Below are 24,421 nucleotides of genomic sequence, written 5' to 3' on the forward strand. Positions count from 1 at the left end.
TACCTTGTCTTGAAATTCTAAACACATTTCAAAGTCACATTTTCAATTGTGTCACGCCCATTTGAAACCACCCTCCTTAAAAATGACACCTTTTCTTATTATTTATTTTTCTGCTTTGACTCCATGAACCTCAAACTGAGCTCTCTGGATATTTGAAAGTGAAATTATGTTTTTTTAAAAAAGGAATTTTGCAATTAATGAGAGAAAAGAGTTACTTCAATTCTGGAAAAAGTTAACTCAATTTACTCCAATATTTTATATCCCTTGATGTCCTTAGTTTTCCCTATTGTGTCTCTCCTCATGCATTTCATGAAGGTGTTCCAAATGAGCACTCAGTATACTTTTTAAAAAATTACTTTCAGGACTTCCCTGGTGGCGCAGTGGTTGGGAGTCCGCCTGCCAATGCAGGGCACACAGGTTCAAGCCCTGGTCCGGGAAGATCCCACATGCTGAGGAGCAACTAAACCCGTGCACCACAGCTACTGAGCTTGTGCTCTAGAGCCCACGAGCCACAACTACTGAGCCCACACACATAGAGCCCATGGTCTGTGATAAGAGAAGCCACCGCAATGAGAAGCCCACGCACGGCAACAATGAGTAGCCCCCGCTCGCTGCAACTAAAGGAAGCTCACCCACAGCAACACAGATCCAATGCAGCCATAAATAAATAAATAATTTTTAAAAATATTACTTTCATTTTTCTAACTATATAGTTTACGGAGAACATTAAAGAAATACTCAAAAATGACTCATAATGCCATTGGCAAGAAGTAACTTAATTCTTGGATATTTTCTTCATGTTTTAATGCAGCTAAGGTCATGAAGTTCTCTATACAATTTTCACTTTTATTTTTTTACCCAGAGTAATTCACATATCAAAAATGTCATCACAAATCTTATTTTTATTGCTAACTAATGTTGGATTTTTAGGTAGTTTTCATTTTTTTAATACTATAAATTTTGCAGTCACAATTATCTTTATATTTTACAAGCACAGTGTCAAAGATAAATGACTATATCAGAGAATATATATTATCTATATTTTGAGGCCTATTTTATTGTTTGATTCCCATTTCTAAATAGCATTTAAAAAGATGGTACAAGTTGACTTTCTCATATGCACTATTTATGAACAATCTTTTCACTACAATTTTAAGAATATCAGCATTATTTACTTTACCTTTCAAATCTGATGAGCAAAATGGAATGTCCTTATTATTCTAATTGGCATTTTTGATTACCAGGATTGCTAAAATTTGATCTGTGTATTCTGCACACCCACACACAGACACACACATATTCATATTCCTCAATGTCCACCTACTTGCATATGCACGCAGGTGTGTCCCTTGTATGGTAACTTTATTTATCTTTCAGGGCCTCCCACTAGCATTTATATTTCTATGAATGTAATCACAGTGTCTGACTTGGTTGAGAACTCCACCCTGTGTTTGAACTCAGGCTCAGATAGTCCAGAAAAATGTTTCACCAAAAATCAGTTTTCTGGACACCATTCAATAGAACCACATCAATTAATCTTCTCTGTTCTCAGGTATGAGCAGCATGAATGCTGAATTTGTTCTGAAAAGCTAGCCCTGTGTTTTCTGGAGCCATTGAAGGGGGAAGCCTGAGTTTATCAGGTAATTATTCCCCAAGGAGGGGGCAGCCTATGCCAAGAGAGAGGATGAGATCACTTTTATTTCCTATCTGGCCTTTTGGATCAGCTCACTCTGTTCCTTTGAGGGGCAGTAGAATAAGGGACTGGAGCATCCTGAAATATTTTATGTTTTAACCACATGTCTCCATGTTTATTACTGCGTATGAGATCAGAAGGCCATATGGACTGACTTGAGGATGATATTTTAAGAAATTATTAAAATGATTCATTGTAAGTGCAATGGATAAACACGAAGACATGAAAAATGGGATCATTAATAATTTGATAATGTTTTGGACACAGCTACAGTTAACAGTATACATTGATGTCTCACAGAAGAAGCAAAATGTGCTTTAAGATAGCAAGAGACATGGTATCGGCAAATAAACAAATGACAACAACAAAACCCCACAGCTTTCAACAGATTCCCCTGAAGACCCAGTTGTCCCAATTCAATTCCATTAGACTAGAGAGAATAATTATTAGCATTGCCATCTCATGCCAGTGCTGGTCTAACACCTCTTTCTTACAATAGTAACACCTCATAACCTAGTGTTTGTGATGTCTAACCCATTCCAGCTGCAGGAACCCTGCCAGACCTCCACCTCAAGAAAAGATTTTCGCTTTCCACCTCCTCTCCCACAAGGAGCTAGAGATGAAAACACAATAGCAGCTCTTTCCAAAAAACACTTTTGAGCTCTGTATTCTCAATTGTTCTCTGATCTCCACCCTGACCTACCAAACCATTCTCAATGGTAAATTGATAGTAAATAGTAAATAATAGTAAATGCCTATAACCTATTTTTATTATATAACAATAATATATAGCATATATAGCTTAATTAGCTTAATTAGCATATGTAATGCACTAAGCAATATGGCAAGATGTTTCAAAAAGTATAAATATATTCTCACAACCTATAGACTACATTCTATTATTATTACAATTATTATTACTAGCTACCATTTATCGCATGCCTACTTTGTTACAGACACCATGTTGAATGTGTTATAATGTTTATAATCTCTCAACAACTTTATGTGATAGGTATTAAGGTCATTTTATAAATAATAAAACTGAGATTCAAAGAGGTTCATTAAATTATATGTGAACCACTTACTACAATGGTTGACACCTAGAAAATGCCCAAATGTTACCTATCTTATTACTTACAGTATATATTTTATTATTAATATTAATTTTGAGAAGTCATGGGACATGTCCCTCGGATGAAGATTTGGTTTGGGAGGGCATACCATATACAAAAAAATTAGCGTTTGTACATTTGTACTCCATTTTCTTAATAATATTAATGTTAATAATATTAAAAAATATTACTAATAATACCAATACTACTACAATATATATGCAATATATAAAATATATAGTAATATATATTTATATATAATTATAGTAATATATATTTATATATATAGTAATATATAGTAATGTACATTAATATTATACATTATAATAATGCTACATGGTATACTAAAAATACTACTACTATTAATATTTTATATGCTATAACAATACTAATACCATTAATTTAAAAGCTTAGCTTTATAAATTACCTACTGTGTGCCGAACACTGGGTTTTAAACACCTTGTTTTAACCTTAAAAAATTCTGTGCAACAAATTCTTGTGTTACTTTCTGACTTTCAGATCAATAAGGCAAGGATAGGAGAAATGAATTAATTTGTCCAAAGCTTCACAACTTGTATGAAGAGATCCAGGATCTGAATCTAGGCCATCTGACTTAAAAAGCTCTAGGTCTTAATCACTGTGCGTGTTTGAAAACTAGGAGGAAGATTATACATCATTTTGTATTTAACCCCTTATCTACATATGAAGAAATGCTGAGGGAAATAAATTGTCTATAATTACATAGGATTTATGGCCTAGATGAAATTTGGTAATAATAATCTTGTTTGCTTACTATACAGAGTCACTGTGCAAAGATTATCTTATTTAAAGTCCCAATATTCTTGTAGGTTACGTTCTTGTATTTTACGTTAAAGGAAACTAAAATTCAGAGTGGTTAAGCAACATGTCCAAGGTCACCAGAGAATCTGGGCTTTGGACTCAGGCAGTCTGGCTCCTGAACCTTTGCCCTTAAATGCTATTCACTTCCTAGGTCAACCATCTTCCAACCCAATGCCCTTTCCACGTCCATTTCTTCATCTCACACCAATTTGCAAAAGCCAACTGTTAAATTTTCAGGAAATTTTTCAGTTGATGGTCAAACATATTAAGAAGTAAATTTTAAGAGGCAGATGGACCTAAAGTCTGTCATACAGAGTGAAGTAAGTCAGAAAAAGAAAAACATATACCGTATGCTAACACATACGGAATCTAAAAAAAAAAAAAAAGGTTCTGAAGAACCTAGGGGCAGGACAGGAATAAAGACGCAGAGGTAGAGAATGGACTTGAGGACACGGGGAGGGGGAAGGGTAAGCTGGGACAAAGTGAGAGAGTAGCATTGACATATATACACTACCAAATGTAAAATAGATAGCTAGTGGGAAGCAGCTGCATAGCACAGGGAGATCAGCTCGGTGCTTTGTGACCACCTAGAGGGGTGGGGTAGGGAGGGTGGGAGGGAGACGCAGAGGGAGGGGATATGGGGATATATGTATACATACAGCTGATTCACTTTGCTATACAGCAGAAACTAACACAACATTGTAAAGCAGTTACACTCCAATAAAGGTGTTAAAAAAAAAGAATTAAATTTTATAAACCTATAATCAAATAAATATATTAAAAATAAAGGTAAATCCTTTTGTTCCTCTGTGACCCATTTTATTTTTAATACTAATAATATTAATGATAGGAACATTAATAATAAATTACACTAATAATACAAATACCATTACCACTGTTAATACTATATACTTTACTACACATACATTATTTTACTAAATTTCCAAATCCTAATTATTTTACTACATTTTACTGTTATCAAGGGCCTTGAGACTATGTGTCCATTGTATCTGTATGGTGGGAATACTACATAATGTTTCTCTACTGCACATCTTTTCCCAAATCTGATTTTAGTGATGTCATATTGATAGCCTGAAATTGGCCACCTTAGGACTATTTAAACCACAGAAATAGGTGAATGCTACAAATCAGTGCATTTATTCCCCCACATAGTTGGTTGCTAAACATTTACCCATAGCACTGCCAAGGGTCATGAGTATTCAAATAGAAGTCACTGGAAAATTGTTCCTAAATAATTTAGGTTATCTGAGGAAACCTCTAGTTTATGTTACACTCATTCAAATGATATAATATGGATTCACTGAATACAAAAAATTAACTGTCCTGGTGATACTAGTGACATTTTGTGAGTATAAACACTTCAAAGTAAGTTCCTAGAGAATTTTAGCTGATATTCAACCTAAGAGGCTTTTAAACATCTCCACGAAATCTGTCTCTCCCTCTCTTTCTTATGTAAGCAACTTAGTATAAGACAAAGGGTGGAAAAAAGATAATAGATTCTAAATTCATATAATATAATACAGTGTGGACCATCTAATGAACCATTATAGTTTCTAGTGGCAGATCCCACTTAAGAAGGACAAAACAGTGAAAGGTGATACTAAGCCCACAGGCCATAGGAAAAATCCAGTCCAGTGTGAGAGGTGTCATTAGTGGGGCACAGCCTGAGAGATGTAAACCAGCCCATGTGATCCCAGACTGCCTGGCTTGGTAATGTGATGCTTGGTAGTTCTGCCTTGTGGGTCATTGGTTCAACCTGGCTTACGCTGAGAGTAGATGAAAGCTGCTGGCAGCAGAAGGTGATTGAATGCTTTCAGTGAAACGAAGCAGTTATATCAGCTCAATTCTGCATGGACTCCTGTTTTTTGCCATAACAGTTGGCAGTCGTTAGCACCCTTGTTGACAGTTCACACAGAAAGGCCAAGAACACAGTGGGCCCAGAGATTAAAATCACATCTCACCTTGGTGGTCCTTCCAGGACAGACTGGAAAGGTAAGAAATCTTGTTCTACCACTTGGTCCCATCAGAGAACTTTAATTTCCACCATTATGCTTCTTTCTCAAAGAGCCTGGAGTCAAGAGTTCAAAGCAGCACTAGAAGGAAACAAAAAATATTTGTAAAGCCTCTTTGCTTATCATTTCCCTTTCGATTTTAGATAGGAAAATGCAACATTTGTAAGGTCATCATCTTAAATCAAATTCTTCAGGGGACATTTTCAGTAGAGGAAAATTCTGAACAGCTGAATTCTGTCTGAGTTTGTAGGACTTATTTTGAAATCGTTAAAGTTGGAAAGATAATAAATTATAGTGTGGAATTTTAAAAGACCTCATAATGGTAGAAAAGCGTAGTTGAGCAAAGTGACCTCTCCCAGCTATTTTAAATATTTAGATCTCTGGAAAAAAGACCAGGTGGTGTCATAGCATCAGAGACTGGGGATTTAAAAGGAAAATAGTGCAAGGGGTTAACAGGCATGCACCTTAGTCCTAACTCTACCATTTGAGAGCATTATGAGCTTCAGAAAAATAGGCATGTTGAACTAGATAGACTTCCATCTTTGACATCCAGCAGTACAGGCTTTTTTTTTCAGGCAGATAAAATAGTTCTAAATATCTAAACGTGTTCATATATGTAAAGCACTTGGCACAAAGTCTGGAATATAAGCACTATATAATATTTTGTTCTCATATTATTGTTATTACTATTACTGTAATTATTATTTAAAATGCTAAATTACCCAAGGCAAATTACAAATGAGTTTTAGGAAACTAAAACTACAGCCCTGGCCTGGACATTTTTTTAATCAAAATATAGAAGACTGAAATGTCATACCTAATAGATGATCCTTTCCCAAACTGCTGTTCCTAGGAATGATAATTCTTCAAAACGCTCCTTTGTAAAATTATTCCTTGGATGAAAAGAAAATTGAGGAGATGCTACCTACTACGTACCTTCTTAGAAAGTAACAGTGCATATTAGCTTATTAATACTCAGAGCAGTTTTGAGGAAAGGAGTGTATTTAATTTGGCATAATTTAGTATCCCCAAAGTTATTTGGTGATAAAACCTCATTAGTGCATATCTACATGGGTCTCCAGTTGAACTACATAGACCTCCTTTTCCAATTGTATAGGAATTAAGTCTTGACTTAATTTGACAGCATTTGACTATTCTTACCCCTCTGGATAAGCACTTACAAAGTGCCAGATCCTGTGCTAAATTGTTTACAGTAATTATCCCACTTAATCCTGGCGATCAGTAGCTTCATGATATCCTTGCAGAATAGCAAGGGGAAGCTCATAGTTGTTTAGTAACTTGTATAAAATTACAGAACCAGGATTGAATTGTAGGGTTGTCAGTTTCCAGGAGCCAGGCTTTTAACCTCTAGGCTACTCTGAATAACTATGAATAAATGAGCAAATGTTTCTTTTCTTTCTTTTATTTGCAGTTTATTTCGAAATTATGGAGGAAAGCATCACATATAAAAATTATTTCTGTTTTAATGCTTCTTAGTTCTTTTTATTTTGAATTTTTGAATTTTATTTTTTATACAGCAGGTTCTTATTAGTTATCCATTTTATACTTATTAGTGTATATATGTTTCTTGAGTCGGGCTGGAGTGAGGGTGGAGCTTGAACACAGTGCCCCCGCCCCACCCCCAGGAACCTTGAGCAGATGCCTCCTAAGAGACCCCAGCGGGGGAACTAAGAAATTGAGAGGGGCTGGGGAGCCAGGATTCCAAGTTCCTGTGTCACAGTCAAAACCACTTAGGGAGGGAAAGGGCTGCCCTGAGAGGGAGTGAGCTCTCCATTGTGGGAGTTTGTATTGAATATAAACAGGAGCTCCACTTTCCTACATGCTTCCCTAGCTCTCCACATATGTGTTCTATGTATGTTTGCCCAAAGTAAAAGAATAGATTCCCCTAGCTCTTAACCAAAAGGCACTATATTATTTTAGCTAAGGGGACACTTGCTATAATAGGGATACTCCTCATTTCAGTAAAGTCTGAGTCCCACCCTTGTGTGGTCTCCAAGGTCAGGTCTTGCTGATATGGCTTGCTTCCTGATAAATCAGCACATGACTCCTGGTTTGCATCCAAGAAAAGAAACTTCTGAGAGGATCATGTTAGGCAATGTGGGGGACTTCAGCACTTAAGTCACTGACAACTTAACTTTCAATTTCTTAGCTTGGGGTCAGGTTTATATTTTGTATAGAATTGGAGCCTGTTGTTTATAATGACCAAAGGCCGCTTATTTATGGTCCAATCACGGGATATAATTGATTTTCCAGCTGTTAACAACCAAGGAGGAAGTGGTAAGTTTAATTGCTAGATTTCATTAGCAGATAACGCTTGAGATTTCCAAATAATCCTCCCACAAGACCATTAGTTACTGTACCAAAAAGTAAATCCAGTTTCCTCAGATATTCTGATTTTTCAAGAGTAATAAGAAAAATATCATGATTTCCAAATATATTTTCAATTATTTTAAATTTTATAAAAATTTCCTTCAGGGGAACAAAACCACCTGTGGGCTTCATCCAGCTTATTGGTTACTTGATAGCAAATTTGACTGTATGTGGTTTTCTTTATTTCTACGTGGAGTTCAGTCATCCATAAAGAATTCTTTGTGGTCATTATAAGATCTTAAGTAAAAGAACTCCATAGGTATTTTGAATGTTGAAATTGTGAATCCTAGAAACTTGTAATATCAAGATGTGAGCAGAGCCAGTCAAGGTATGCCACCTGAAGTTTTATTCATAAAGCTGATTTATTTCTGTCTGGGCACATTACATGTTACACTTGGCCAAAGTATTTAACATTTTACATACTTCATCTATGCATTGGGGAACTTAGTCTATAAGATATCTGAACATACTCTGATCTGGATTTATATGCTATTTGAGATTTGTACATAAATTGAGAGCAAAACATTGTGCATTGCATGCTACAGGAGACAGCTGGAAAAATTACCTCATGATGAGAGGCTTACTACCTAATACAGATTCTGCAGTGTATAACAATATAAAAGGGTCAATGGAGGTTTAACTCTTTTTTTCTTGTTGTTGTTTGCTTCCTTGCATATAGCAAGAATACTAATTTTAATTTGACATTTGAATGTTTTAATTATATAAGTAATACATATACGTAATACATGAATAAGTAATACATATAAGTAATACATGAATAAGTATTCATGAATACATGAATACAAGATTTAAAGCATCTAAAGTAATATTATTAGTTCAGAGAAATAAGCCCACATCCCTGAAAGTCATTACCAAAAATATTGTATCACTCCATATTTTTTAATTTGCTTATTCAAATATACATGCACATGTAGGAGGAGGGATTGTTGTTTTTCTTACAAATGTGGAATTGCATTAAATATTTTATCTTATAATTTCCTATATTTATTATACTTGACACCTTTGCTGCACATATATGTGTTGACTTCTGTAAAAATTTGGTCTACCTCATTCTCTTTGATAGATGGTATTCCATAATTTGGATGATCTACATTTATTCCATAATTTGGAAGCACTGAATTATTCAACTGTTTTCCTACTTATAGACACTTATATTGTTCCCAGCTTCTTAAAATAACAAAAAAAAAGTGCTGCAATTATTTTTAGGATTTGATAAACTGATTGTGAAGTCCATGTGGAAGAAAAATATACAAAATTGCTTAAAAGTCTTAAAACAATAATGTAATATGGTGAAATGATTTACTGTTTATTGAAACAATGTAAAGCTACTATATTCAAAATAATAAAGTGCTTGCTTAGGCATAGACACTTAAATCAAGGAACTGAATTCAAAAGCCAGAAAAAACTTCCCATGTGTAGGAGAACTCAATAAATGAAACAACTAGTCTACAAGTCAGTGGGGAAATTATGAATTTACTAGCAATTGGTATTGAGGTAATCATTATTTATTGGAAGAAAATAAATGTAACTCCAACTGTGTGCTCATAGACGAATATAAATTTAAGACAAAAGTTCCCACCATAAAAATAAAAGAATTAAAAGAAAAAAAAATTAAGTTAGGGGTGTATATATCCTTAGGGGTAAAGGGAAGCTTAGTAAGGAAGATGGAAACAAAAAGCTATAATGGAAAAATAAAATACCAGATGAAATTAGAAAACAATGAAACAAAAAAACCTTTGAATGGAAAAAGGCAACTTAATCAAATTAAAAGAGCAATCACCAACTGGGAAAAACATTTGCTACACGTACACAAAAAAGCGACTAATACTCTTAAGATATAAGTAGTTCTTCAAGTTAGTATGAACAATGTACAGCACAAGGAAAATTGATATTCAGGAAAATGAAAATAAAACAATAAAATACAACTTTTATCCCTTCAGATTGATAAAAATGTAAGATTTTGTTAACACCCAATGCCCATGAGATTAGGGCAACGAGGAAAGCAACATTCACACACTCTCAAGAGCAGTGATGAGTAAAAATTTCTGTAAATTTTGGAAAATAAATCTGGCTATATTCTTTTAAACTACAAGTGTGCATATCATTTGATCTAGCACCCACTTCTAGTAAATACTGTTTCAGAAAATACTGACAAGTGTATAATGATACTCTTTTCAAGGAACTTGGGGTTTATTGTTTCCTGAATACAATAGTCAAGCATCCAGAAAACTAGGGGGTCAATTTGGGCCAATTTGGGTTCCTGCACATAAATATGCTTTCCTTTTGATGCTTCTTTTTCTCTGCACCAGAAAACCATAGGAGGAGAAATATCAATAAAGTTGAGCCTTTGTTCTCCTTACTCAATAGAAATGCTGGTAAGAATGGGGAATGCGGAACTAAGTAAAGAGAAACGGAAGTGTGAAGGACTCAGGCAGGAAGCTAAGGTTTTGCAGCTCAATAAGGATCTTTGACTGAGTCGGTACTGAACAAATGTGTAAAATAACCCTACCTTCTGCCATTTTGCAACTGTGTGGGGAAAGAAAGACGAGTGCACACACTAGGCAAGATGCTAACGAAACATTATAATGGGTTAGTGGAAGAGCAGTCACAGTGCAAATATAAGCAAATTTCAGGGTCAAATCATAAGCAATTTAATTTCTCAGTTAACTCTTTGAGATATACAACAAAAGTCAATCTAACTTTTGGCCCTACTATGTTTATCCAGAAAAATAAAATCACAAGGGTCGATCACACAGCCTATTAGGGATCCCGTGTATTAATTCAATCTATACTGAGTTAAAGAGAAAAAAGATAATTAAATATACACACATACATACACACTTCAAAAAGCCAAAATTCCTAATGATTATTGAACAAGAAGTAGCACTAGATGTATTGTAGTGTCTGTCTGAATGAAGCTGATCAAATATGAGTAACTTCTACTTTTCACGCATTTTGTTAGACATTAAGATAGAAAGATGAAGAGAGGAGGGCACCTTTTATCAGGAGAGAATCGATACCTTTTTTTTTTTTTAACTTTTTAAAAAACTTTTATTTTATATTGGAGTATAGTTGATTAACAACATTGTGTTAATTTCAGGTGTACAGCAGTGATTCAGTTATGCATATACATGTATCTATTCTTTTTCAAGTTCTTTTCCCATTTAGGTTGTTATGTAATATTGAACAGAGTTCGTTCCCTGTGCTATACAGTCGATATCTTTTATTATGAGAGAATCACATCAAAACAGATTCCTAGGTCTCCGTTTGCTGATGTCTTACAAAGGAGCAACAGGAAGCTGGGACTCAGAGTGGTAAAGAAAAGGTCTGAAAATAAATCTGCTCCTTTATTCCTGTAATATGTCTGATTCAGCACTTTTGCCCCCTAGATTTTCCTTCGAGGTGCAGACAGTGTTCCTTTCTTTGACAAAAGCCCATTTTCTTCACCTTTCCTAAGTCTTTTGTTTCTTTTACTGGTCACAAATAATGAGAACAAAACATCTGCTCTTTACTGAGTGTTTATTGAGTGCCAAGCATTTTATATAAGTGGCCTTCTCTAGTTTTCACAACAGCCCTGCGAGATTTGTATTTTCTCTATAGATTAAGAAAACTTAGAGACTCAAAGTTATTAATACCTTGAAATGGATCTTACCACCATCACATGGCAGAGATGGTCTTCAGACCCATGTGTGTTGAACTCCAGAGCCTATGATGTGCTTAAGCAAATTGTTAACCTACTGCCTCAAGACAGAACATTTTGAAATGCAGGTCACTGTGATGTTTACTACAATCTCACTTCTTGGCTTCATATCTTGACTGTTTTGCTTTGTTTTTTTTTTTTTGGTCTTGTGACTAGGCATAGAGATTAGGGCTAATTTGCATGACTATTTAACTCAGGAGTTAATAAATATTAACTCTCTACTGCTCTTTGCTTTTAGAGGATCTAACATTCAAAAATGCTATTATAGATGCAGGAAGTAAAAGTAACATGAAAATATTTAGAAGTTGTTGAATTATGGGTCCTTTGTGAAGGACAGATTTGATTTGCCTTTGCCTCTGTTTCTGCCAAAGGAAGACTAAGGACACACACTGCCTAGACTGGTTTTGATGTCTATTAGATGGATTTCTCCTGAGAAGTTTAGATAATCTCTGATATTTATATAGTGGCAATCATATCCCTGGCACTTAGCAATAGCCAGAAAGAGATTAGATAAAAGACCCTTAAGAGATTAGTGTAATGTAACCCAGACTTTGATGCATCTGTTCTCTGTTGGCTTTCGAAGTCAGGCCCCACATGCTATTTTTCCCAGGAAATACAAGGGACAATTTCAGGGTCCTCTACTATGATTGTTTTTTCTGTTGCATTGTTTTTTAATGTTATTGTCTTGGTGCCTTGATCTTCCTTGACATAAAATGTTTAAACACTCAATTTCCTTTTATTCTGTAAGTTCACTATCATCATATGAGGGCTCTTTAAATATACCTCAAACTATGACCACTATTGAGATGGACCTCTATCTTAATCACTTTTTCAAGAAAAAAAATATGATTAATTTCACCTCCTCATGCTCAGACTCCATTCACATTTTTTCCAGAACACTCCATCTCTCTTCAACCCATTCTGTTTCTCTTCAAACCAGGATAATTGGGGCAAAAAGGATGCTTGGTGATTGGTTGATAGTGTTGGGATAAAAAGGAAGCCTTTCCACATTTCTTTGATTATTTTTACAGATTGCCCAATGTTCCATTTTAAAGACGGCTCCATTTCTTAAAAGCCTGAGAGTGATTGCTTATACTAATCCTAATGTATATCTAAGCATACGGGCCTCTTGGCCCAGTTTCTGTGTTTGAAACTGAATTCACATTGAACCCTACCAGGTCCCTGCCTGCTCTCCCACTCCCTCAAACACCCATGAACATACATACACACAGATTTTTTTTTTTTTTCGTCAGTATATGTTCCCTAAGGTTCAAAGCACACACATTTCTTAACCACTAGCACCCTTCCTGGTGTAAAAAGGAGTGCACTCCATCCATAGGCGTTTCTTACAAAGACAATTTTAAAAAAAAAAGTATGTTTATCTTAGTTTACAACCAGTTTTTCCTATACAATATATTTAGTTTTATATCCAGTTCATATTTTATAATCTCAATCCTTGGAGCACTTCCTATCTGAAACAATGTCTTTGATGAAATACGACATGAATTTTGAAATCTAGTAATATTATAATTGTAACTTTCCATTGGCCTACTCTTTGATATTGGCCACCTCTTCATTTTCATTTTAAATGTTATTAACTAATATTACTCAAAGAAAGTAAAGTTACTAAGAGGAATGTAAAATCACTGAAAGAAAATTATTCTGAAAATTCTCTTAGGAAGAAGAGGGAGGCAAAATAGAACTGCCTCCTCTGAGGTTTGAACTCAGGACCTTCAGATTATGAGACTGACACGCTGCCTACTGCGCTAAGGAGGCAGATTAGAGGTACTGCCCCTGTGAACACTCCTCTCCTGACACAAACAGACAACGTTTTCCTTTGAAGATGGAAAAGTGGTAGAATACTAGAATCAAATGTCTTTTATGGTTTTCAAAGTATAGTCCATTGATTGGCTCGAACTGTCTTTCAAAACTGAAGTTGCCTTAATTATATAGATGGAATTTTCTCGTGTAGAGAGGCAATACGCTAAGATAAAGTTAACTAGTGTTTTTATATGACCTTTCCCTTATATTAAGCTTCTTGCCCTTAAAGATCAGGAAAGAACTAAGGAAATGGCAGGAACACTTTTTGGAGGAGGGTGGCTTGCAAAATGTTGCTTATTGTCCTGATATTTAATATAACTTAATTGAGAAGAATACAGCTCAATTATGTCCTTTATTTGGAAACAAACGATAGCATTTTCTTGAAGCCCTGGCTGAACAGCCATGCCATTCCGGGCAGGTCACATAAGGTAATTTCTGTAACCTTCTAAAGCTCCTAGTAGTTTTGGATGATTTTTCCCTGCAGATCTTCTCTGCTTTCCCTGATGACTAGTTAAGATGAAAAGAGAGACTGTTTCCAGTCCAAGTAGGTAAAAGAATGACTAGGTACAAATCTAGTAAGCCAGAACAAAGAGAAACAGGCTGGCAGACCTGGGTGGAATGAGGAAGGGAGTTTATTTATTTTTAACTTCACTGTAGGGCCATCTGTGTGTTAGATGTAAGCACAATGTGAAGTTAACTTCATGGAAGAAGGACATTGATTTAAAGGAAACCATATATTAGTTATTTAATTTGCATATCCACACATCTTCAGTATTACTGTTTCACTTTAGAAAACAGAGCATTGATTGTTTGCCTTTTAATCAGCAGCTACCCCAGCTGTCATTTTTATCAGTTCCATATTGCCAGTGATATTTATTCATAATCATCCTTTCAAGAGCTCTGAATTTAAGGTTGCCAAAGCCTATGCCGTCCAGAGGGCAGGTAAGACAATTATTTTGTTAGCTGAAAGAAAAAAAAATTATATATATATATATATATATATATATACACACACACACACATAACATTGTATAAAACTCACACCCACTTTGAATACAAAATATGAAACACCAGAAATGGATCACAGGGAAGGAAAAGAGGGTCAATAAAGGAACATGACTGAGGATGGATACCCTACCAGAAAACATGATGACATTGGTGCTTTTTTATTCCTGAGAATAACAGATTTAGTAAACTGTCATGTTAAGGATAAAAAACACAACGACACATCAAATGTTTCTGTTGTTTGTGGAGGAAACTGGCAAAGTTAATTGGTCAAGACGCTCAAGGTTTTATCTACTGAACCAGAGTGTAAGCTCCTGTAGGTCAGGAATCATAGCAACTTTTTCTGCACGTACGTCCTTTTTAGAAGGTACTGGCAAGATGCTATCTGCCTCACTGACTTATAAAATGGCCCTGCCTGAATCCACTTCTCACTCGGGTCCCTAGACATGCTTCTGACTGGGGGCAGAGGGTACACTGGACATCAAAGGGTTGCCAAAGGCTTTTCTGCTGTGGAAGGCTGAGGAGCTCTGGATGATTCTTTGATCTCTGTCTCCCTCCCTATCCCCCACTGCCGCCACACATACATCACAGTCAGTCTTCCCCAGGTCCCACCCCGTGCCTCTGCTCTCCTCAGCTGCTCTCACAGAAGACATCCTGGTCCACATTAAGGAAGGAAACTAAACAAGAGTACAAACAATCAACCTTCTAATCCAGACAAGCTGCTATCATAGCCTTTGGCTCCCTTATCTGAATAGAGAAAACATTGGTGAAATCTTTCAAATCTCAGTAAAAAAAAAAAAATCAAGAGCAGTTTTTTTTTTTTTCTCTCTTCATTTTATATAGAACCCAGATTCTATTGCTATCTTTGGCTCGCCCGCGAAGAATCAAGAGGGAAAATTTCTAAGAAGCCAAATCTGAAGTATATACATCTAGCTACAGAATTCTTGAAAATCAAATTTTAAAAATTAAAGTTTAAGTCTATTGTAAATGAATATGTCCTGAAAGCGCAGCATTTCATTAACTGCAGTGTAAAAGCAGAGGCTGGTTTCTTCGGAGAACAAATTGATAGGTTTGTAGTCAAAAAGTATGTAAATGTTAGAATCTCTTACACACTCGAACACACAATAAGAGTAGTTGAAAGTAAACTTCAATTTCATCAAGAGAGGCTTGGTTGGTTCAATATAAAATATTGTCTTAAGTGTATAAGGAGTTTTAGCATCCACTCTAATGAAAGAGAATAGAAAATTGCTAGCTTTGATGTTTTAGATTTCAAATGCCTAGAGGAAGAACTGAACCCCATGACCTTCCGGTGACTCTGCTCTGTGTGGGAAGGTCATTCCAGTCCTTGTATCAGCAGATGGTGTCCACACTGGATTGAGTCCCTAAGTCAAAGCCGGTATCACATCACTCAAGTCTGTTCTGCTAAATAGTAGTAACATAGGCTTATCATCAACACTTCCCCCCTAAATCAGACATTGACTAGCTTAATTTTACTTCAACTGACAAGCACTGAGAATCTTCTATGTGCCAAGTTCCATGATGGGTGTATTGGTAGGTGTAAGAAATAATAGAGCAAAATTGAAAGATTCATTCCCAAATTATATTTACAACTGGTGTTTCATCCTCTGGCTTTTTCTGTTATATGAAAATTGAAAGGTTCATAGAAGGCTTATCATGTAAGGTCTTCCTCTTAGGCTTAAGGAGAAACTGGATTATTTTGAACACAGCTGTAAATACTTGGGCTTAATTTCTAGGCAGGGAGATGTTTTAAATCAGATAAAATAGTATAGTACGTTCATCTGTAAATGAGTATAAAGGTTTTTTTTCCCTTTGTTCCTTCATAATTATGCTGGCATTTTTCAGCCATTAAATGTAGATGTTCCCCAAAGTGCTACCCTCAGTCTCCAGATAGAAGAGACAGATGTTCTTTTTTCTTACCCTCTCACACTCCGTCTATTGTCATCTTAAAGCAAATGACTTCTAATGTCTCTCTTTCCCAGATCTCAGACATCTAGCTCATTTACCTCCCCAATTCTCTCCTCAAATATCCCCTTAACTTAATGCCTACCCTTACTACTTTGACGAAAATGACTATTCTCTGCCACCGCACCCCAAATCCCATTATCATGCTCTATTTTTTCATAACACTTAATATACTAAATAATTCAATTACTGTTTATTTTTTATATTCTACTGTCTTCCCACCTGTTATAGAATGTAAACACAAGGAGAGCAGGGATTTCATCTGTTTTGTATCCAATGTATATCAAATGCCTTAGAAAAGTTCCTGGCACACAACAGTCCCTCAAAAATATTCTTTGAATATATGAACAAATCAACTCCAACTCCTGAATCAACTATTTCTGTTAAGTATCTTATTTTCTCATTAGGTTCAAAGTTTGAGTTCCATGTCTAACCCCTTTTTCAGTTTTCTCCATATATCCTGTGAGTCAACATGTGTTGACCATGCTTCATTAATGGTGATGCTCATGTCTTTCCTTTGAATTCTATTTCCACTGCCAGAAGCCTAGGTGAAATTCCCACATTTTCTTTCCTGATTGAAACACAACAGTTTCCCTTTCTCTAGTCTTTCCTTTTTATAACTCATTTTATACATTGCTGCCTTCCTAAAACATAGCCTTGACTATGTGATGGCAGTGCATTGATTCTTTCATCAAATATTTATTAAGGGCTTCCCTGGTGGCGCAGTGGTTGAGAGTCCGCCTGCCGATGCAGCAGACACGGGTTCGTGCCCCGGTCCGGGAGGATCCCACATGCCGCGGAGCGGCTGCGCCCGTGAGCCATGGCCACTGAGCCTGCGCGTCCGGAGCCTGTGCTCCGCAACGGGAGAGGCCACAACAGTGAGAGGCCCGCGTACCGCAAAAAAAATAATAAATCATTTTGGCAAGCTGGAAATGTTTAGAAGGACAAAGCCATTTTTTTCTCATCAATAGGGTGCAGTAAATCTGTCCTGAAAAATGGAACCTTTTAAATGAGTATATCCAAAAGCTCCCCAAAGTTCTTTATTGGTTCAAAATCTTTTTGCTATGTTGACAAGAGCCTTTGAGACAGGACTTAAGAGACTTTTTAATGTCCAAATCTTATGTGGAACAATAATAACAACTTAGCCTCTAAAATGCCACATTGTTGGTTTTCCACTGTTGAACTGAATGACTGTTAAGATGATGTCTACTTGCCTTGTATATATCTGAAGCAGACCAAATAGGATATGGAAGAAAGAAACTGGTGTCTTCAATGTTCAAGGCTCATTAGAAATGTAGTAATGAATTTGCTCTTTTCAAAAATTCTGAAGCTTACACTTACATTCATGGCTGCTTCATCACAGAAGGTATAAGAAATGCTTTGCAGGCCTGGAAAACTGGAGAGAGACCAGTTCAAATATCCCCTAATAAGGACTGCGTGATTCTCAACTTTTAGAAAAAAAGACCTAGAAAGTGTCAGCCAAACAGAGACAGAGCTTCAGGTATCTCTTGATTGGAAAGTGTGAAGTATCTGGGTTTGAGATACATTCTAAATTATGTCATATTTCCTTTCATGTTATTCCACTGGTCACAAACTTTCAAAGTCTCCCATTGAGTGCTAATTTCCTAACTCTTCTATAACTTTCATTCAAAAAATGACTTGGATCTTTTACATATCAGATGACTAGGTAAAATGTTAACAGAATAACTCTGCAATTACAATTATGTCACGAAAAAACTTCTGCTCGTGCAATTAAGAAGACCTTGGTTTGAAATCCATCTCTACTGCCTACTAGATATGTTATCATTATCCATTTCTTTGCCCTATCTGGGTTCTATTTGCCTTATCTGTTGGTGAGCCATCAGTTCAACAGCATTACAAGGCAGCATTAGAGTGAGTGCTAAATGAGAAATCTAAGGAGTTCAGGATTTGGGGGGAAAGCTGGTGCACTCTGGGAAGGTTCCAAAAAGAGGGAATAATCCGAGTTGGGCTTGGAGAGATGGATATAAATGTATTTGATCACTGGAAAGAAGGCAGGGCTTTCCAATCAGGAGAGATAGTGGAACTCAGGCAACACTGACTCAGGCTGGCTTAAGAAGTGAATTCAAGTAAGAGACTGGGAAAGGCACTTGAATCCCTGAATATAAGGCCAAAAATATTAGGGTTTTATTTATGAACAACTTTGATTTTTGAATTCAGATATACCTCAATTTGGATCCTGACTTTGCCAATTTCTAGAGACCAGAATCTATACAAATTATTTGGCCAATATGAGTCTCAGTTTCTCAAACTGTAGTCTAAAGATGATAATAACTTTCAAGAATGCTGATGGAATTAGAAAAGAGAAAAATGTAATATTTTTAGCACATTACATGCTACATATTCTGGTTGTTCGATATCGACTTTCCACTAGCCTACTCTCCAGGTCCTTTATCTTCCCTTCTCTGCGTTGCTCTGTTCCCGTGGAGGCTGGCTTCTGTGGTCTGCATCACCTCGGTTTCCACACTCTCTGGCTTTGGGTTGGGCTTGGTCAATGGAAGGCCCTGGAAGGAGATCTGAAAGTGGGAAAAGGTACAAGCCATGGAATATTTTTCTGCTCCTTCCTTATTTAGGAAGTGACTCTGTCCTTCCATGACAATAGCCTCTGTTGGTCAGGAGCTTCTCCATGGCTCCAGATATCACCAAGCTCTGATAACATAATTTCTCTCCTTGCTCAAGCAGCTTCCCTTGATGCTAGTCTCCAGTTGCCTCAACACTCCTCATTTTTCTCCTAATCTTGTCCATATTTTAAAAGAAGTCATTTCATTAAAGTCCCTTATTCTGTTTCTTGCTGAGACCTTGAAAATGTACTGGATATGCTTTATTATTCTAATTATTGTTACTGTTTTTATTCTAATAGCATCAGAAGCCACCACAGCGTAGACACAACATAATAGGAGTCATGCTTTAGAATGTTTAAGGCTGGTATGATATATAGGATGCACTCTAAGGAGGAGAGAAGAAGGAGGCCCAAAATAATTTTAATATAAAAACTAAAACCATGGGCTTCCCTAGTGGCGCAGTGGTTGACAGTCCGCTTGCCGATGCAGGGGACACGGGTTCATGCCCCGGTCCGGGAGGATCCCACATGCCGCGGAGCGGCTGGGCCCGTGAGCCATGGCTGCTGAGCCTGCGCGTCCGGAGCCTGTGCTCCGCAATGGGAGAGGCCACAACAGTGAGAGGCTCCCGTACCGGAAAAAAAAAGTGCCTTCAGTTTTTAAGTAAAAATAAAAGAAACATTTTTCATTTTCACCAAGAACTTTATTGAACAACATATTCACCCTTTTATTCCACTACCTTCTGCCATTTTTCAGGCAACTTCATAATTTCATCTTCCCAAAACTTTTTATCTTTTTGAGCAATGAATTGTTCCATGTGCCTTTTACAGTCTTCCAGGGAATTGAAGTTTTTTCCATTAAAAGAACTTTGTAAAGACCTAAAATAAATAGAAATCCAAAGGTGTAATGTCTGGTGAGTACGGCAGATGAATCAGAACTTCCCAGCCAAGCTGTAACAGTTGTTACCTGGTCATCAAAGAAACATGTGGTCTTGCGTTATCCTGATGGAAGATTATGCATTTTCTGTTGACTAATTCCAGACACTTTTCATCGAGTGCTGCTTTCATTTGGCCTAATTGGGAGCAGTACTTGTTGGAATTAATCGTTTGGTTTTCCGAAAGGAGCTCATAATAGAGGACTCCCTTCCAATCTCACCTTCACGACATCACCTTCTTTGATGAAGACCGGCCTTTGCTGTGGTTGGTGGTGGTTCATTTTGCTTGCCCCACGATCTCTTCCATTCCACATTATTGTACAGTATCCACTTTTCATTGCCCGTCACAATTTGTTTTAAAAACGGAACGTTTTCATTACGTTTAAGTAGAGAATTGCATGCAGAAATACAGTCAAGAAGGTTTTTTTCGCTTAACTTATATGGAACTCAAACATCAAAGCAATGAACATAACCAAGCTGGTGCAAATGATTTTCAACACTTGATTTGGACATTTTGAGTATGTTGGCTATCTCCCGCGTGGTATAACGTTGATTGTTCTCAATTCATCTCTCGATTTGATCGCTATCAACTTCAACTGGTCTACCCGGCCGTGGAGCATCATCCAGCGAGAAATTTCCAGCACGAAACTTCACAAGCCTCTTTTGACATGTTCGATCAGTCACAGCACCTTCTCCATACACTGCACAAATCTTTTTTTTGCATTTTGGTTGCATTTTTACCTTTCTTGAAATAATAAAGCATAATATGCCGAAAATATTGCCTTTTTCTTCCATCTTTGATATTAAAATGGCTACACAAAAATTCACCAATTTTGATGTCTTTTTTTAAATGCACACTGATATGACATCTGTCACATACAATCTCACAAAATTGTTTCGAATGAAGTTTAAGACAATTAAGTGCTACTAGAGCCATCTTATGGAAAAAAACAAACGAACCTTTTGGCCAACCCAATAAGTCATATGGAAACATCCTGGTCAACAGGCCCACAGTTCAACATACTGGAATTAAGTAAGTCTGTACCATTTTGAGGAGTGGGGATGGGGAGAATCAGACTGAAAGCTGTTGTAGCATATGAAAAAAAATATAGGATTTATGATCACAAGTATATTTCTAGTTCTGAGATCTGCCATTTCTACACTGTGTGATTAGAGTCAAGTCAGTGACTAAATTAACGCATGGCATAGAATAAATTGTATAGATTTAAAAAATGCTGTGGGGTATAATAAATAATAATAAAAAAGGACTACAAAATTTTTATTACATGCTTTGAGTAGAGCTTTTATAATCAGAAGAACAAAGAGAAGTGTGTGTGTGTGTGTGTGTGTGTGTACTCGTTCATTATCCTTAGTTTCTTTAACTATGGTGGAAAAAAATTATAAATCTTAGGATCATTTTGAAGGTTTAGATACATGTACAAATATAATTTGGTAATGGTTATCACACACACCCCCAACACACACACACACACACACACACACACACACACACGTAACACTAAATATCTGATTAGCACTAATTACAATCCTTGGAGGATTTCTATTGCCTTCCTTAGCAGCTTGTTACTATTTAGCCCTCACTTGGAGGCCCCTGCCTATGTTTATGAAACAGTTCCAAGAGCATCTGTGGTCTTTCCTCTTCTAACCATTCGCCTAGGATGGAAACTTCCAGATTTCAAATCCTAGGGCCAAGTAATCAGAGATGGCAGGGGACACTGAATATGAGATCTAGGACCAGCTTAAGCCTGCTGCCTCAAATTCAACTAATAATGTTTCTCTTCTGTGGCTTTCAAACTCTGGTTCCTCAGAGGCATTATTATAGGAATATATATGTAGTAACACAGTCAGGCTTCTTTGTGTAATTACAATTATATATTTCTGATATGCAAAGAGAGAAGTACCTTCACTGTTGCTTAAGTCTGGGTAGGAATGGGAGAACAGGGGAGAGGAGGCTTTAAAGAAATAAAGATAAGAGAACAGAAGATAAAATACTGGGAAGCTGTGTCATGTCAACACCATTCTTTCAGATGAGATAAGACATTTAAAGCACAGCACCTGGAAAGAGCCACCTATAAATTCTCTCCAACTGATAGCTATTTCTACAAATGTGAATTTGTTTTTGTTAGTATCAACTTAGCACATTAGATAAAACATAAAACGTTGAAAAATAAATATCATTCATAATCACACCATCTGAAATTTTTAATGATTACCATTTGTTCATATCTCTTTTTATATTATTTATTTAAAAAATATGCATTCAGTTTTTCATAAACTAAAAAATGTCCACGTGTAATGTTCCCATTCTCTTAATACCTATTTAAGTTACAAATACTGACTATGAGGGGACAGGTGACTGGATCAGTTAATGACATATCTTAGGGTCCAAAATAAACCCTAAAGGACCACCGAGTGTGACACATCGGGCAGAGAACTGGACAGATCTGTTTTTATTTAACTTCCCCGTAAGAACATCAGGTTATAGATGTGTCTCTAAGACTATCTCCCCACATTCTAAAGCTATTCCTGCCCATTTGCCCTCCACCCCTTCTCAGAGTCAAAATAGGAGTAAAGAATCCTTTCTCCTGGGTTGAATCTTGGTCTTAGGTAAAATTATAAAGAACTATCAAGGAATGAATAAGCTCTGAAATGTAGTCCCCTAGACTTGGTGTTGAGCCTTATTTTAGACAAAATCTTTACATATCTTTCTTTTTTCAGCAAATCTGCTTAGCCTTTGTAAGAGTATGTAAATGGAATTTGACTAAAAACAGAATGAATTTAGCTTTATTTATTAAGTGACTGGAATCTTTGGCTCTTTATATACTGTTTAAAAAAGGCAGTGGGGGAATGCCCAGGTGGTCCAGTGGTTGGGACTCCACGTTTCCACTACAGGGGGCACGGATTCCATCCCTGGTTGGGGAACTAAGATCCCACGTGGCACACAGCATGGCCAAAAAAGAAAAATAAAATAAAAGCTAGATATTATTTTTTTTAATTAAAAAAAATAAAAATAGGCATTGGCATGATTCTCAGTGGTATCATGTAGCATAATGGCCAACTGTTCTAATATTGGTGCTGATTCTTGCATGCAGTGTGACTTTGGGCCAGTTTAATCTCATCGTGCTTAGGTCTGCTGATCTGTAGAGTCAGATAATAATATTACCCAGCTCATAGGAATGGCATGGATTAACTAAAGTAACACATATATTATAAATACTACACACACACAATGTATATGTGTGTATACATGTATTTTTTTGTTTGTTTTTTAGATTTTTGGCTGCACCATGCAGCATGTGGCATCTTAGTTCCCTGACCAGAGATCGAACCCACACCCCCTGCATTGGAAGAGTGGAGACTTAACCACTGGACCACCAGGGAAGTCCTGTGTGAACTATATAAAGCTTTAAGTGTGGCACAAGATCAGCACTATATAAATATTAGCGTATATATTTTGTTGTCATTTTTATAATTACTGCCCCCTTCACTTAGCAATTCCCTTTCATTCATCCTTTTATTCTGTGAACTATATAGTAAATAAAACTCTCAAAACCGTGCAGGAGTTTCCCAGTGATTTTCAGCATCAGTACCCATTTTTACAATAGGTCATACACCTCTTCACAAGACTATTTTACCCATATCAGAGTTTCAGTGTGACAGAGCCATTGGTTGCCAAATAGATTTACACCCTGTCTTCTTCCCTGTTGGCAGATAGCCAATACTGATCACATAGCTATTCTCCCTGGCACTCAGAGAGGTGACTTGTATCACTTTCTCAGGAGTTGAATTGAATCATGATCACTCTAATTCAATCATGGAGTATCTAATTGATTAAATCAGTGATCAGTTTGGTGACTGCCATGTGGACAACCCTGGTTGATAAAAACTAAGGGGAAAGCTTGGGGCAGGGGCGAGGGGTGGGGACATGGAGGGTGGAAAGCAGATGGAGAGGAGCAGGAGCTTAAAGATTTTCCTCCATAATTAAAGGAGGTCCTGGGAGGAAATGTCTCTCTACAGTGTCTTCTGTTCTGAGGCCTAGAACACACATAATATAGAAGCTTTCACAGCTCAACCCACCACCAGTCGCTCCCATCAAGCCTCTTAGATAGCCTCATCCACCAAAAACTAAAAAAGTACCTAGCGACAAATGACAGTGAAAACACAACGATCCAAAACCTATGTGATGCAGCAAAAGCAGTTCTAAGAGGGAAGTTTATAGCAATACAAGCCTACCTCAAGAAACAAGAAAAATCTCAGGTAAACAATGTAA

At 36.6% G+C, this 24,421-nt stretch overlaps 1 long non-coding RNA gene and 1 other non-coding gene across 2 annotated transcripts in view; both read right to left on the reverse strand.

Annotated features, from left to right (window-relative positions):
• LOC111164414 (uncharacterized) overlaps positions 1–24,421 on the reverse strand; it is a 367,515-nt gene that overhangs the window by 52,349 nt on the left and 290,745 nt on the right. Inside the window, exon 4 of the long non-coding RNA XR_016388352.1 lies at positions 5,628–5,759. This is a non-coding gene — a long non-coding RNA (uncharacterized LOC111164414). The remainder of the gene's footprint in view (positions 1–5,627; positions 5,760–24,421) is intronic.
• On the reverse strand, positions 13,494–13,566 carry TRNAM-CAU (transfer RNA methionine (anticodon CAU)). The gene has a single exon. It is a non-coding gene; the product is annotated as a tRNA-Met (tRNA).

This window comes from Delphinapterus leucas, chromosome 17, assembly GCF_059928025.1.
Source record: "Delphinapterus leucas isolate spDelLeu-1000000601 "Yukka" chromosome 17, BTC_Dleu_Yukka2, whole genome shotgun sequence".
In the NCBI taxonomy this organism is placed as follows: Eukaryota; Metazoa; Chordata; class Mammalia; order Artiodactyla; family Monodontidae; genus Delphinapterus; species Delphinapterus leucas.